We start from the raw sequence: 17,631 nt of genomic DNA on the forward strand, positions 1-17,631 counted from the left end.
CCTGCTCTTTAATTACCTCCCCCTGAGGGGAAAGCAGTATTACCAGGCCACAGAAGAGGACAAGGCAGCCACTCCTGATGAGACCTAATTGACTAGGATCAGAAGGAAGGAAAAGAAGTCCTCCCCTATCAGTGGACTTGGGGAGGGGCATGCATGCAGAGGGTAGAGGAAGGAAGGGATTGGGACGGGAGGAGGGAGGGAACCACAGGGGGATACAAAGTGAGTAAAGTATAATTAATAAAGAAAAATAAAATAACCCCCCCCCAAAAGAAAGACGTTCTTGATGTGACCTGATAGGTTAGGGTCAGATGGAAGGGGTGGAGGACCTTCCCTATCAGTGGACTGGGTAAGAGGCATTGGAGGAGATGAGGGAAGGAGGATTGGGAGGGGATGGTGGAGGCTACAGCTGGGATACAAAGTGAATAAAATGAGGTAAGGAAAAATCATATTTAAAAAAATAATTTTCTATTGCTTTTAACATATTTTGGATCCTAATCTATGTTGTCTGATAAATTTCCAAAGAATTACTTCTACTTTAATTATCTCTGTTTTCTAATATTTTCTGTCTAGTTTCCAGTGTTCTGCATGTGTTCTTTATGATGTGTCTTAGTGACAGAGGGTCTACTCACAGTGTATATATAATATGTATATGCTAAATACCTGCTGTGTACTTCCAATATTATCAGGGTGAAACAATGTTTTCCCTTTATGAGTTCAATAAAGGTTTCAGATTTATATACTTAAACTTTAAATTATTTTCTTCCTAATGCATATATTAGAATTCAATAACCACACACATTTATTAGATTTTAGTTTCACCGATACAACACTGAAATATTTAAATCCAGAAACAGCATGTATTCATACTGTTGCAATATTTTTTCTTCTAGGAATTGTTACAACTCTCTGGATTTCATAGAATTTAAATAGATAGTTTTAAGAACAGCTTACAGTAGTTATTTAAATAGCACTGCTTTAAAATCACTGTAATTACTGTTTCCATGATTTTTATTGTCTAGACTGAACTTAATACACCATTTCATTATTCACACACATAACATAGAAAGGTTTTCTTGCATTGTATCACTAATGTCTTATAATTAAACTAATAAAATAAATTACTGTTTATAATTTAAAACACACAATACTAAAAACATCTCAAATTATGAAATTTTGAAAAAATACTTTTTAGCAGTATAAAATATTGCATTTATCAACATAACTGGCAAATCAAGTATTAAGATTGGTATTTAATTGTAACCAATGCTACTTTATTTAAAAATATTGTATTAGAATATATCATGTGAAAATTCATTTTCACTCTCTGATGCCAAGTTAAATTTGAAATAATTTTGCTATTCATCCTGGAATCATTTTTAATTGTTGTTGATAGCTTACCTGTATATTTGCTGACAAAACTATGGTGCTTTTGAGCTCAAAATGAACAGTATAACCCATTTACTGCTTCATTCTTTCATCATATTTTCGATTCAGAGACAAGCTAAACATAAGTCGGTAAAAAATGTGAAAATAAGTGGTGAAATAATTTAGAGTTGCTTGTTCATATTTAGAAATGAATTTGAAACTTGTCTTCACGATGTGCGCTCACTAACCATCGCTTTATGTGGCCTAATAGAGTCACCTGATGCTTACAGAGACCTTAAGACATTGGGGAATAATTTATGAAAATGTAGGACACAGTACTCATAGGTCAGTGACAATTATGTTATCCACAGGGCAAATGTAAAAAAAAAAATTCATTGATTCTAAAGGGAGTTGCTTGGTATTGACATTAGCTATTTCTGCAGAGACTTTAATCTGAGAGGCTGCTCTCCAAACCATCATTAAACCAAACACCTTAATTAAAGTTAAGAGAAACAGGATTTTGAGGTTAAATCAAAAGTCCATCAATAAAGTTAGCTTTAACATCAACTTTATTATTCACATATTTGACTAGTTATGCCTCATCAATCTTGCTTACATGGAAATGATAATGGTACAATCAACTAGTATCACATTCTTTTATTTTGCTACCTATCACGAACCTGGTCATGTCCTATATATTCATTTTTGGAAACTACTCTGACGTAATGTCCTTTGGCACTATTTATGTTTTGAGAAATAAACAGAATTTTAAGTAAAGTTGGCATTTGCAATGCTGTGTTCCTGTGTTTAATCAGATTGTTGATAAATAAGTATCTATGAATTTATTACCATGATTAATGCCATGATTACAGGATACATTTTAGTGTATCTCCCACTTTCATCCTTTCTCTACTATAGACATGATCTTTTGCACAAGAAATACTTTTGAATTTTTAAAAAAGATTTATTTATTTTGTAGTTGAGTCCTTTACTTGCATGTGTACCTGAATGCCAGAATATAGCATAGGTCCCTGTATAGATGGTTCTGAGCCACCATGTGGTTGTTCGGAATTGAACTCAGGACCTCTGGAAAAGCAGACAGTGCTCTTAACTGCTGAGCCATCTCTTCAGCCCAAGAAATGGGTTTGGCTCCTTGTTATTCTTCATACCACTATCCTCAGTCTCCATACTCATTATCTTGGTTTTATGGGAGTTTCATGGATTAGTAATCTTAAATACTTTATGATTTTTTTTTATTCTGTCTTAAGTATTCACCACAAGGGATATAAATATACACCTACTATTTCTTTTTTTTAAAATTAAATTTAATTTTTTTATCATTAGTTACATTTTATGAACTCTGTATCCCAGCTGTATCCCGCTCCCTTATTCCCTCCCAATCCCACCCACCCTGCCCCTTTCCAAGTCAACTGATTGGGGGGGACCTCCTCACCTTTCATCTGACCCTGTTTTATCAGGTATCTTCAGGACTGGCTGCAAAGTCCTCCTCTGTGGCCTAGCAGGATTGCTACTCCCTTGGAGGAGTGGGGAGGTCAAAGAGCCTGCCATTGAGTTCATGTCAGAAATAGTCCCTGTTCCCCTTACTATGGGAAACCAATTGCTTACTGAGCTACCATGGGCTACATCCAAGCAGAGGTTCTAGGTTATATCCATACATAGTACTTGGTGGAGTGTCAGTCTCAGAAAAGACCCCTGTGCCCAGATATATTTGGTCCTTGTGGAGCTCCTATCCTTTCCATGTCATACTAATTTCCCTTCTTTCATATGATTCCCTGCACTCTGCCGAAGTTTTGGTTATGAGTCTTAGTATCTGCTTTGAAACACTGCTAGGTAGAGTCTTTCAGAGGTCCTCTGTGTTAGGCTCCTGTCATACATCCAACGCACATCCCATTTATCTTTCTAAGTGAGGATTGATCATCTTACCCTGTGTCCACTTTCTTGTTTACCTTCTTTAGATGTATAGATTTCATTATGTTTATCATATCTTGTAGGTCTATATAAGCGAGTATATACCATGTTTGTCTTTCTCCTTCTGGGATACTTCACTCAGAATGATCTTTTCTAGATCCCACCATTTGCCTGCAAATTTCATGATTTCCTCGTTTTTGATTGCTAAGTAGTATTCCATTGTGTACAAATATCACAATTTCTGTATCCATTCCTCTGTTGATGGACATCTGGGTTGTTTCCAGATTCTGGCTATTACAAATAAAGCTGCTATAAACATGGTTGAGCAAATGTCCTTGTTGTGTACTTGAGCAAATTTTGGGTATATACCTAGGAGTGGGTCTTGAGGAAGTGTTATTCCTAATTGTCCAAGTAAGCGCCAGATTGACTTCCAAAGTGGTTGTACCAGTTTACATTCCCACCAGCAATGGAGGAGGGTTCCCCTTTCTCCACAACCTCTCCAGCATGTGTTGTCACTTGAGTTTTTGATCTTGGCCATTCTGATGGGTGTAAGTACACCTACCATTTCTCTTGTATTAGATTGCAAATTAGATTGCAATGCAAATTCTCATTGCAAATGAGAATCTTAAATGCCCTCTTAGATGTATTCATGAATCTAAATACTTTTAATCTTCATAAGAAGTCTGATTCCCTCTTTGAATATATTATTAATTTTCTAATCTCAAACCGATTGAAGTCCTTATGATAAAGCATTTTAATTAGATTTTATTTGTATATTCATCCTGGAAGAGTCCTATTTCATGTTTAATTTTTTTTTTAACTTTACGTATGACAAGCCTTTCATAATTTCAGGTAGTTTACATACTTCATGATTGTTACTTAAATTTATTGAAGATATTTTAATTAAATTCAAAATTTATAAATTGATTAAATAGAAAAGGCACGTAGTCCAACACTGGGTAGAGGAGCCCTCGATAACTATTGTTAACTCGACATAGACAAGAAACAATCTTCTCATAGATATCCACATCATTTATAAAACTCTAGTGAGTAACCTAGACTAAGTATTAAAAATAAACATACCCATTATACTGAGTGATATATGAGTTCTGTGTGATCTCAGTTTTGGACTTTATTGAATTGACATCACAGACAGAGTAGAATGATAGCTGCCGGGCAGTGGCAGAAGCGCAGTGAGGTAGTGAAAGGCAAGTGAGGCGTGAACTGCACAGCAGCAAGGAGTTCAGTTCAAGCAGGTGAATGGTCCCATTTTGTAGAGTTCTAAAACTGATATCAAGGATTTTGGAAGGTTTTCACAGCATATAAATGGTAAATATGTCTAGCCTGACAAATTTTTTATAATCCACAAAGGTATAGAAACATAAAATGACATCTAATTAATATGCCCTATTTGGTGAGTGGGTGTGATGCGTGTGAGCATGTGCACATATAGAAGTTATGAAGCTAAGAGGAAGATACAAAGACTTGGAGCACCACAAGGAGACCAACACAGCCAAAATACCTGTGCCCAGGGTGGCCTGCAGAGACCGAGGACCATGCATGGAGATAACCTAGACCCCCTGTTCAGAGGAAGTCCATAATGTTCAGTCTCCAAGTGGGGGCCCTAGTAAGGGGGCCAAGGGCTGTCTCGGACATGAACTCAGTGGCTGGCTCTTTGATCACCTCTCCCTGGTGTGTGTGTGTGTGTGTGTGTGTGTGTGTGTGTGTGTGCAGCCTTGCCAGGCCACAGAGGGTGATGATGCAGCCAGCGCTGATGAGACCTGATAGGCTAGGTTCAGATAGAAGGGGAGGAGGACCTTCCCTATCAGTGGATTAGGGAAGGCGCATAGAAGAGGAAAGGAGGGTGGCACTGGGAGAAGATGAGGGAGGGGGCCACAGCCGGGATACAAAGTGAATAAACTGTAATAAATAAATAAGTACATAAGTAAGTTATGAGGATGCCTGCCTTATTTCTTTCTTTTTTGCATTTTTAAAATTTTTATTGTTTATTTATATAAATTTATTTTTTCAAATATTTCTCTGCCACTAAATAAGTAATAAGTAATAAGTAAGTAAGTAAGTAAGTAAGTAAGTAAGTAAGTAAGTAAGTAAGTAAGTAAATAAATAAATAAATAAAAGAAGTTATAAGTACACCTGCCTTATTCCTTTCCAACAAGGTCCCTTCCTCAATCTGGCCAGCAATCCTAATGTCTCCACCTCCTCTTCTTCACAGTGCTAGGGTTACTGTCATGGCCATGCCCAGTTTCTTTATTATTATTATTATTATTATTATTATTATTATTATTATTATTATTGTTATTATTTACTTAGTAGGGATTCAAACTTGGGTTCTTTGATGTAACCTTTTGATGGCACTTTCCACTGAATTTTTATTTCATCACAGATTTTTACCTGAAAGATTTCCAGCTCTTCACGTGTCTGCCTCTTCAGTGTATTTTCCCTCTAAATCTTGCTGCCACCTTACCTTTTCTCATTTCCCTTGACTTGCACACCTTCTGAAGTGCATCACTGCCAATTCTGCATGACACTCTTTTAACATGTAGACTTCTCTCTCCAGAAGGTTTCACTTCCACTCAGAGGAAAGTGCATCACAGTAACACAGCAAAGGCAGGGGCCCACATATGCCCAAGAATCAGTTGGAAATAGTAACTGTATGTTCAGAAAGGATGAAAGAGAAAAGAACATAGCTGATAGAGGCTAAACAATGAAGTTACAAATTAATAATATGACATAAAAAAATCAAAGGGGAGGTTAAGTAAAGTAAGGACAGTAAAGATTGTGGGATAAAGACACCAAAATAAGTGCAGGACAACTAAAACCAAACATATAATAAATTTTTTTTACTCCAAATTTTATTATTATTATTATTATCATCATTTATTATAATTTATTCAATTTGTATCCTGGCTGTAGCCCCCTCCCTCTTCTCCTCCCAATCCCACACTCCCTTTTTCTTCTTCTCCTATGCCCCTCCCCAAGTCCACTGATCGGGGGAGTTCCTCCTCCCCTTCTATCTGACTAGCCTATCAGGTCTCATTAGGAGTGGCTGCGTTGTCTTCCTCTGTGGCCTGGCAAGGCTGCACTCACCACATGGATGTGATCAAGAGCCAGTGGCTGAGTTAATGTCAGAGACAGCCCCTGCTCCCCTTACTGGGAACCCACTTGGAGACAGAATCTATGGGCTACATCTGAGCAGATGTTTTAGTTCCTCTTCATGTACAGTCCTTGGTTGGGGCATCATTCTCTGCAGGGTTCCCAGGGCTTGGTTCTGTTGCTCTCCTTTTGGAGCTCCTGTCCCTTATAGGTCTTTTTATCTCCTCATTCTTTCATAAAATTCCATGCATTCTGTCCAAAGTTTGGCTATAAGTCTCAGCACCTGCTTTGATACCTCAATCAGTAGAGTCTTTCAGAGGCTGGCTGTGGTAGGTTCCTATCCTGTTCCCTGTCTTCTGCTTCTGATGGCAAGGCATTTGTCCTTCTGAATGAGGACTGAGCATCTTCCCTCATGTCTTCCTTGTTGTTTAGCTTCTTTAGAAGTATAGATTTTAGTATGTTTATCTTATATTATATGCCTAATAACCACTTATGAGTGAGTATATACCATGTGTGTTTGTTTCTGGGTTACCTCACTCAAGATGATCTTTTTTAGTTCCTACCATTTGCCTGCAAATTTCATAATTTCCTTGTTTTTAATAGCTGAGTAGTATTCCATTTTGCACACAATGTACTACAATTTCTGAATATACAATAAAATTAAAAAAATTAAAAACAGTGACAAATCCTTCCTTAAAAAATTATTTAAACAATTATTTATTTTTTTGTTTTTATTTGCATTGGTGTTTTGCCTTCATGTATGCCTGTGTGAGGGTGTCAGATCTTACAGTTACAAACAGTTGTGGGCCACCATGGGGGTGCTGGAATTGGGCCCTGTGGGAAAGCATTCCATGCTCTCAACTGCTGAGCCATCTCTCCAGCCCCTGCTTCCTTCTTTTTAAGGGTATAGAGTATGAGATATTTTGATTTTTTTCACACCAAGGTTCTAGTTTTAATGTTCACTAAAATGGGCAAGAGCAATGGGGATGGTATAAGTCACTGTGTCTTGGATCCAGATACCTTAACCCAAAGAGGCCTGAGCCTCACCTTGCCTTGTCATTGACCCAAAACAACAATGGGGATGAACTTGTATTTCCCAACATGAACTTGGTAGAGTCATGAGTGCAGAAGCAATCTCAAATCCATTTCTGCCAGCCAAGACGGGAAGAACCTGTTTGACATTGCCTCAAGCCAGTGGCATTTGGCCAGAACATGCATGTGACAGATGCTTGAAGAGCACAAGCTTTGCTACTCAACATCCCTGGTGCTTGTGTGTGCTGGGTCATAAAATCAAAGCAATCTACACCGACGATGCAGTTCCTGGCTGTCTGGTCATTCTGGCTTCTGCCACAAGCCCTTCTTCTAGCCATACATGGTTGAGTTCATTCATCTTTCAGAAGTTGAGCCATCATTCCCAAATAGAAGCACTCCCCACTCCTTAACTCAGTCTCATTTTGTGCCACATAGACCTGTGACCTTGATTCTGCATCCAAGTCTCCATCAGTTTTCTGCCTTAACATTGATATTGTGTATGTTTCTATGCTACTACATAACATTGATATGTGTATGTTTCTATGATACTAAAGAGCATAAGGACACAAATTTGGAGATATTAAAGTGCACTCTTGTACCCTAGCCACAAGGTTTGTCAATAAAAATCTGCTATAGCACCTGTGAGCAAGCTAGCAAGTCAGGTAATCCCTTATTTGGTGCCATCTTGATGCAGAGAGAAATTGCAGATCTCCCATAAATTATTTCACATAGTTTTCTGTGGTACTGACAGAGACCTTCCTTCCTCCTTTGTTTAGACCCAGCTGAGGGCAAAGAGTTGAGTGGCAGAGTGGGGATGCACTTTCTGCTGTGTTCTCTTGTGTCTGATGTTAGGGTCTATGTTTCTGTTACAAATATGTATATTGTTTATTGTTCTCATGTGACTTTCTGCCCAAGTCTCTGTCTCTGTCCATGTAGCATCACACCTGTTTTTCTTCCCCAGTACCACAGAGATCCCAGAATGTGCTCAGTGACTCAAGTGTGGCATTTTCATTCTCTCATTTCTCTTAGCTACTGATTTGATATTAAAATAGTTCCAGAATTTATGATAATCCTCCATCTATGAAATATGTCATATAAGTCCTTTCTCTTTAAATTTCACCTAGATTTGTTTTACTTTCTAATGGATTGTATGGAAAGGAGACATGTAACTTTCCACTAGTGAAACTAAGCATATCTTACTTTTAGTCATACAAGATAAACTATTAACAGCTATAAGTCATGTTGATGTAAATAACCACTGAAGAAATAAGCTTAAATTCTCTGTTATTCTTCTCCAAAAGATAAATCCAATATTAGGAAAATGTGAGGCAGACTGATATTAGGTAGAAATTAGAATGATATAGGATATGTGGGTAGAACTCCTCTCAGGTGTGGTCATGGATGATATGGACAGTCTAAAACTGTTACATTATATAGGAAAGTGAACAGAATTGACAACTAAATCCAAGTTGGCATCCTAACTGGATCATGGGAATAGTATGACATTAATGGATAAAGTAATAAAATCAAATGTGAAGTCTACAGCTAATAGTATTATATTAATGTAAATAATGTAATAAGAATGCCATGATAGTAGAAGGTACTCACTTTAGGGAGCTTTGGTGAAGTGTACAACAAGCTCTATATTATTAATTTATTTCCTTCATAGCCTAATGTCATTAAAAATAACAAAGTTAACTTAGATGGGGGGAAAGTCCAGGAGGCCTCAACCCTACATCAAGAGCCACAGTCAACTAAAGAATCCTGAGAATGTGAAGGATAGACCCTCAGGTGGGTCTAAACAAAGGAGGAAGGAAGGTCTCTGTCAGTACCACAGAAACCTCTGTAAAATAATCTATGGGAGACCTGCAATTTCTCTCTGTAGCAAGATGGCACCAAATAAGGGATTGCCTGACTTGCTAGTTTGCTCACTGGTGCTACAGCAGGTTTTTATTGACAAACCTTGTGGCTAGGGTACAAGAGTGCACCTTAATATCTCCAAATTTGTGTCCCTATGCTCTTTACCCAGAGAAGAGCAAGTACTTGGTTATCCAGTACCAGATGGTCATCCCTGAAAACATACATGCAAGTGACACTACACTTATAGACTGAACAAGTTGTCCTTATATATTTAGGAATATATATTACATATATATTAATGTGTATGTGTATAATGACAATTAATTAAAAAACAAGACTGTTAACATGAAAAGAGCAAGGAGGGGTTGAAGGGGAGATCTTGGGGGAAGGGAAAGGATTAAAGGGAAGGAAAAAATGGTGTAATTATCTTAGAAAAGAAAAAGAAATGATTAAAAATAAAGTTAATTAAAAGACAAACAGGGTGCCCTGAGTGTGCTAGGCCCACAGGTGCAGCTGCTGGAAGGGTCTGTGGAGACTGTCAGGCCTTTTAGGAACATTTCCATCATGTCTGACTTGCAAGAAGCTACCAGACAGATCCTGGATCTGAACCTTTGTGAGAGCGAGAGGTCTGTGCCTGTGATAGAAAGTGGTGTCAGATGGAAGGGGAGGAGGACCTCCTCTATCAGTGGACTTAGAGAGGGGCATGGGAGGAGAAGAGAGAGAGAGAGGGTGAGACTGGAAGGGAATGAAAACGGGGGCTATAGCTGGGATACAAAGCGAATAAAAATTAATAATGTAAAAAATTAAAAATTTGTTAAAAAAAGAAAGTGGCATCAGAAGTGAGTCCAAGTATTTCTGAGTCACTGTTGGAGCCACTGTACCTACGGGTTTTGAGCAAACAGCTGCAGGTGAAATGAGAGAGAAATTGAAGTCATCATGCAGAATCAGCAAAGACCTGGGCAAGGTATATTTTAATATTTAAGTGGAAAGTCTGGCTCAGGTCCATTGTCTCAGATCAACTGATAACTTGTTTGTGATTGCTCAGGAGTTTAAAGATTACCAGTTCAAAAACACAAGAGAAGTTCTAAGGGACTTTGAAAAATTGGCTGGAAAGTTCCCATCGTCAGACCTTTTAAAAGTCTGGCAAATTACATATCTAAACATAGTAAAGGCAATATACAGCAAGCCTATAGCCAACATCAAACTTAATGGAGAGAAACTTAAATCAATCCCACTGAAATCAGGGACAAGACAAGGCTGCCCACTCTCTCCCTACCTCTTCAACATAGTACTTGAAGTCCTAGCCAGAGCAATAAGACAACTAAAGGAGATCAAGGGGATACAAATCGGAAAGGAAGAGGTCAAAGTGTCACTATTCGCAGATGATATGATAGTATATATGAGCGACCCCAAAAATTCAACCAGAGAACTTCTTCGGCTGATAAACACCTTCAACAAAGTGGCAGGATACAAAATCAACTCAAAAAAATCAGAAGCCCTCCTCTATACCAAAGACAAAAGGGCCGAGAAAGAAATTAGGGAAACAACACCCTTCACAATAGGCACTAATAACATAAAGTATCTTGGGGTGACACTAACCAATCAAGTGAAAGACCTGTTTGAGAAAAACTTCAAGTCTCTGAAGAAAGAAATTGAAGAAGATCTCAGAAGATGGAAAGATCTCCCATGCTCATGGATTGGTAGGATTAACATTGTGAAAATGGCCATCCTGCCAAAAGCAATCTACGGATTCAATGCAATTCCCATCAAAATACTAACTCAATTTTTTACAGAACATGAAAAAAAGATTCTCAGCTTCATATGGAGAAACAAAAAACCCAGAATCTCCAAAACAATCCTGTACAACAACAGATCATCTGGAGGTATCTCTATCCCTGATCTCAAGTTGTACTACAGAGCAATAGTAATAAAAACTGCATGGTATTGGCATAAAAACAGAAAGGAGGATCAATGGAACCGCATAGAAGACCCAGAAACAAACCTACACACCTATGAATACTCAATTTTTGACAAAGAAGCCAAAACCATTCAATGGAAAAAAGACAGCATCTTCAACAAATGGTGCTGGTCCAACTGGATGTCCACATGCAGAAAAATGAAAATAGATCTATATTTATCACTCTGCACAAAACTAAAGTCCAAGTGGATCAAAGACCTCAACATAAAACCAGATACTCTAAATCTGTTAGAAGAAAAAGTGGGGAACAGCCTAGAACTCATTGGCACAGGAGACAACTTCCTGAACAAAATACCAACAGCACAGGCTCTAAGAGCAACAATCAATAAATGGGACCTCATGAAACTGAAAAGCTTCTGTAAAGCAAAGGACACTGTCATCAAAACAAAACGACTGCCTACAGATTGGGAAAGAATCTTCACTAACCCTTTATCTGACAGATGACTAATATCGAGTATATACAAAGAACTAAAGAAGCTGAAAAGCAGCAAACCAAGTAATCCAATTAAAAAATGGGGAACAGAGCTAAACAGAGAATTCTCGACAGAGGAATATCGAATGTCAGAGAAACACTTAAAGAAATGCTCATCCTCATTAGCCATCAGGGAAATGCAAATCAAAACGACCCTGAGATATCACCTTACACCCATCAGAATGGCCAAGATGAAAAACTCAAGGGACAACACATGCTGGAGAGGTTGTGGAGAAAGGGGAACCCTCCTCCACTGCTGGTGGGAATGTAAACTGGTATAACCATTCTGGAAATCTATCTGGCACTTTCTAAGACAATTAGGAATAGTGCTTCCTCAAGACCCAGCTATACCACTGCTAGGTATATACCCAAAGTTTGCTCAAGTTCACAAAAGGGATATTTGCTCAACCATGTTTATAGCAGCTTTATTTGTAATAGCCAGAACCTGGAAACAACCCAGATGTCCATCAACGGAGGAATGGGTACAGAAATTGTGGTATTTTTACACAATGGAATACTACTCAGCAATCAAAAGGGAGGAAATCATGAAATTTGCAGGCAAATGGTGGGATCTAGAAAAGATCATCCTGAGTGAAATATCCCAGAAGGAGAAAGACAAACACGGTATATACTCACTTATATAGACCTATAAGATATGATAAACATAATGAAATCTGTACACCTAAAAAAGATAATCAAGAGAGCGGACATGGGGTAAGATGATCAATCCTCGTTTAGAAAGACAGATGGGATGCACATTGAACATATGACAGGAGTCTGTCTACTGAGCACATTTGAAAGACTCTAACTAGCAGTGTTTTCAAAGCAAAGACTCATGACCAAACCTTTGGCAGAGTACAGGGAATCATAAGAAAGAACGGGAGTTAGTCTAATGAGGAAAGGATAGGAGCTCAACAAGGACCAACTGTATCTGGGCACAGGGTCTTTTCTGAGACTGACATGCAACCAAGGACCATGTATGAATGTAACTTAGAACCTCTACTCAGATGTAACCTGTGATAGCTCAGTAACCAATTGGTTTCCCATAGTGAGGGGAACAAGGACTATTTCTAACAGGAACTCAATGACTGGCTCTTTGGCCTCCCCACCCCCCAAGGGAGGAGTAGTCTTGTTAGGCCACAGAGGAGAGCTTTGCAGCCAGTCCTGAAGATACCTGATAAAACAGGATCAGATGAATGGGGAGGAGGTCCCCCCTATTAGTGGACTTGGCAAGGGGCACGGTGGAGATGAGGGAGGGAGGGAGGGACTGGGAGGGAATGAGGGATCGGGACATGGCTGGGATACAGAATTAATAAAATGTAACTGATAAGAAAAAAATAAAATTAAAAAAAAAGTCTGGCAAATTAACTACACTTTCAAGAAGAAGAAATCAAAGCACAGAAAGGCAAATCAGAGCACAGGTAAAGAGAAAGTTGACTGTGGACAAGGAGATAAAGAAGATGAGAAAGACGGTAGGAAAAGCTTGGCAGCAGCATTACAGATTCACATATCTTGGACTATTATGAAAATCCAGCCATCAAAGAAGAGACATCAACCTTAGTAGGTGATGTCTTGGCACCTTGCAGAAAGCTTGGTGGAGGCTTAAGAAAAGAAACTGATCCACAAGTACAGAAATTTAGAGTCACCCACAACAGAGCAGAGAGAAACACTGCCTTACCTCAAATGAGGCTGCGAGAGTTTGGGGATGCCGTTCAGGAACATTTCAAGTGAAAGGCTGATATGACCAACTTTGATGTAGAGGTTCTCCTGAACATCCATGATAATGAAGTCATTGTTGGCATTGTGCTGACAGAGGAGAGTCTCCATCACAGAAATACTACACATTTTGGAACTACAACACTTAGATCAACTCTTGCCTATGGGATGCTCAGACTCTGTGAACCTAAGCTACTGATGTAATAGTGGATCCAATGTGAGAACAAGGGAGATGCCAATAGATGGGACTACTGAGTGCTCTCACTGTGACCATATTGCTGGGGACAACAACCCACTGGCAGTGAGCAGAGCAGCAAGTAACATCTTGTCTCTATTGACTAACAGCCAGATTAAAAATGGAAAAACATCCTGGGATTTTCCCACTAATGCTGTTCAATGGGACATCTGCAACCTTCCACTGATAATTGCTTCTGTGGATATTATTATTACAGATATGCCATTTGGAAAAAGGATGGGCTCCAAGAAGAGAAACTGGAATCTACATCCAGCTTGCCTTCAGAAAATGAGCCATGTCTGTAGACCAGGGATAGGTAGAGCTGTACTGCTTACTCAGGACAAGAAATGTTTTGCCAAGGCATTATCTGGAATGGGACATATGTGGTGAAAAGTCTATACAGTCTGAGTGAACATCGGGAGCCTTCATGCTGCAGTCTATCTTCTGAAATGCACGCCTCAAGCCTTTGTTCGTCCTTCAGAACAAGATGGACAAAGAGGCCCTCCTTGGTAAAGCAAAGAATGAAGACGACTTAATAGTATTTGTAGTTCTGAATACTGGCAATGTCAGCATAAAGAACTTGCTTTGTGAGAGAAATAGCAAAAAAGTAGTTTAGTTTTGCAGTTTTAACTGCTTAACTACTCCAGAATGCTTTACTGTTAGCAAGGTGACTATGATAGTATTTCCTGAGAAGCCTACATTGCTTGGTTTCTAGGTTTTAGAACACTTTGGGCCATGCTCTATTGCCAATTATACAGCCTACTGTTCTGTATTTCACCCTCAGAAACTGAAGCATCCCTCATAATCTACAGTTTGCCATTTGCCTTAAAATAAATACACACAACTAAAATGGGGGGGGGGAGAAAAAAAACACAATGAAATACAACAGAAGGTTGAGAGCTGAAGACAAATAAGCCCTTCGGCTTCCTATAAGTACTAATGATAGTCAATGTTACTTTGACTAACAAAAGGTAGCAGCACAAAGCTGGATGTAGAAAGAGAACTCTAGACAAGGGATACAAGTGTGTTATAAAATATAACATAGGAAACTCAAGCAACAATGCACATCATACCTCTCCAATAGGAATATTTTAAAGTGAGTAAAACTGTGTTGTAAACAATATGATACAGTTGGTTAATTTAAGATTGAATTGTTATAATAGAAATCAGGCAAACCTGATTCTATCACAGAACTTATTGTTAACCTTGCTCGTTCACGTTTTGACTTGATCAAAAAGGAAAGCTAATTGTATGCTCGATACAAGATACACAGCTATAGAGCCAAGATGGCGACTAGCACACACAGTTTCCAAGCTGTGGAAGAGAAAAAGTTCTGAGTTGATGAGTGGAAGAACTTCTGAAGCCAGGGAAACAACGGAGAGACTTTCTAAACAACAGGGAACATCGCCGGAGGTGAAAACCTTGGTCTCGGGTCACCCAGGGACTTGTTTGGGGAAGGTGAGAAACGATCCTTTGATCTCTCGGCACTCCCCTCCCCCAGACCTCCCTCCTCCTCGGCACAGCAGACTCGCCTTTCTCAGCGCAGACCTAACTGCCTGGGGCCTGCAGCCACTGAGGCGGAGCTCCAAGCCCTTTATCAGCAAAGGACAGCAGTACTGAGTCTCGGAGCCCCAGATTCACGAGCGGCAGCTGCACCATCCTCCCAGGGCCCGAGTCTGCTAGACGCCATACTAGCTCCGCAGGATCGCGATCACTGAAGGTACGGCCCGCCCAATACCACAGTGACAGAGAATACGCTATATACTCACCAAAACCAGACAGAAACGCCATACAAGCTAGACACACCAGGCGCCGGGCCTCCGAAGCTTGGAGAGCACAGTAAAGAGACCCCAGGACTTCCCAGAAAGCATCTGGACTAGCAACCCAGTCTCCAGTTACAGCGGGACTTTCTAACCTGGCGGCGGAGCAGCACTGAGCTGGCGGGGCACATCAGCCCTCCAGTTTAAGACTAACCAGGGCCAAACCAGAGAACAGAAAGGCTGGTTACCCCGATTCCCACTGACGTGACCACCCTGAAATCTCCAGCTGCAGCAAGACCTCATAACCTGGCAGTGACAGCAGCACGGAACTGGCGGAGCACATCAAAGAAGCAGGGCCAAACCAGAGAGCAGACAGCCCAGATACGCCGATCTCTGCCAAGTGTCCTGCCTGTAAGTGAGTGCACCCTTGAGAATCTGCAGCTCCACTGATCCTGGCTTCTTCTAAAACAGAAGCCAGGCATCGAACCCCCTCCCACCCATATACCCACTTTGGGAAACAGAGGGGCACTTGGAACATTGAAGTTCCTGCTCTGTGGGTCTAATTGAGGAGTTAAGGCAGTTAATGCCAGAAATTGCGCTGCGATCATCACTAGCGCCTGCGACATATACATTGCAGAGCCCCTCCCACACACTCAAGGGTTCAACATTAGCCATCACTCTGTCCCTCGAGACACACGCCCACACCCACTTACACACACACACACACACATATACACACACACGCACGCACGCTTGCATTTGCCTCTGTTTGCGCCTGCGTACTTTCCTCCCACAGGTACAGCTAGTCCTCAGCATACGCTAAGGACACGGGACCTCTCTCAACTTCCTGAAGAATTCTCCAGACTTGAAAGAGAGACAGTACCAGTCTGATCGGCAGAATCCAAAAACAAACAGGGAAGGTCTCAGATAAGCCAATGGCCAGGGGTAGGCGAAAGAACATTTCCAACATAAATCAGGACATCATGACTTCACCAGCAAACCCCAAAATCGATGGATATTCCAATTCATCAGAAGCACAGGAAAATGACCTTAAAGCCATGCTTGCTCAATTATTTGAGGCTCATAAGGAGGAAATGAACAAATCTTTCAAAGAGATGGCCAGTCAATTGGAGGTAAAGAAAGAAGAAATAGACAAAACCCTTAAAGAAACACAGGCAAACATAGCCAAACAAATAGAGGCACAAGTAGAGAAGAAATTAGTGGCATACAAAAAGGAAATGAACAAAGAAATAGAGTCCATCGTAGAGAGACAGGAATCCAAATTCAAACACATAAAAGAAATGGTGCAAGGCATGAAAACAGAATTAGAATCAATAAAGAAAACACAAAGTGAGAAAACTCTTGAGCTGGAGAACTTGGAGAAAAGATCAGGAACCACAAAAGTAAGCATCACCAACAGAATACAAGAGATGGAAGAGAGAATCTCTGGAGCTGAAGACACACTTGCAGAAATTGATACTTCTCTCAAAGAAAAAGTAAAATCAGAAAAATTCCAATCACAAAATATCCAAGAAATCAAGGATGCTATGAAAAGACAAAATCTAAGAATAATAGGAATTGATGAAAAAGAAGACTCCAGGCTCCAAGGTCCAGAAAATATTTTCAAAAAAATCATAGAAGAAAATTTTCCCAACTTAAAGAAAGAGATGTCCATAAATATACAAGAGGCCTACAGAACACCAAATAGACTAGACCAGAAAAGAAACACATCACGTCACATCATAGTCAAAACACTAAATCTACAGAACAAAGAAAAGATATTAAAAGCAGCAAGGGAAAAAGGCCAAGTAACATATGAAGGTAGACCTATCAGAATCACACCAGACTTCTCATCAGAAACTATGAAAGCCAGAAGGGCCTGGGCAAGCATCATGGAGACTCTAAGAGATCACAAATGTCAACCCAGACTACTATACCCTGCAAAGCTTTCAATCAACATAGATGGAGAAAACAAAATATTCCATGACAAAACTAAATTTACGCAATATCTATACAGCAAACCAACCCTACAGAAGATACTAGAAGGAAAACTCCAATCCAACGAAAACGAATTCACCCAAGAAAACAGGGCATACAGATAATGTCCCAACAAAAATGAAAAGAAAACAAGCAATGAAACAAGGTAAGATCATCGACTCCATTACACAAG

The 17,631-nt window shown here is 39.7% G+C and overlaps 1 pseudogene; it reads left to right on the plus strand.

Moving 5' to 3' along the window:
- Positions 1-9,864: 9,864 nt before the first annotated feature.
- On the plus strand, positions 9,865-14,214 carry LOC129667443 (tRNA (guanine(6)-N2)-methyltransferase THUMP3-like; annotated as a pseudogene).
- Positions 14,215-17,631: the final 3,417 nt, after the last annotated feature.

The sequence above is a fragment of the Psammomys obesus genome, unplaced genomic scaffold (assembly GCF_907164565.1).
Source record: "Psammomys obesus unplaced genomic scaffold, mPsaObe1.curated_primary_1811, whole genome shotgun sequence".
NCBI lineage: Eukaryota > Metazoa > Chordata > Mammalia > Rodentia > Muridae > Psammomys > Psammomys obesus.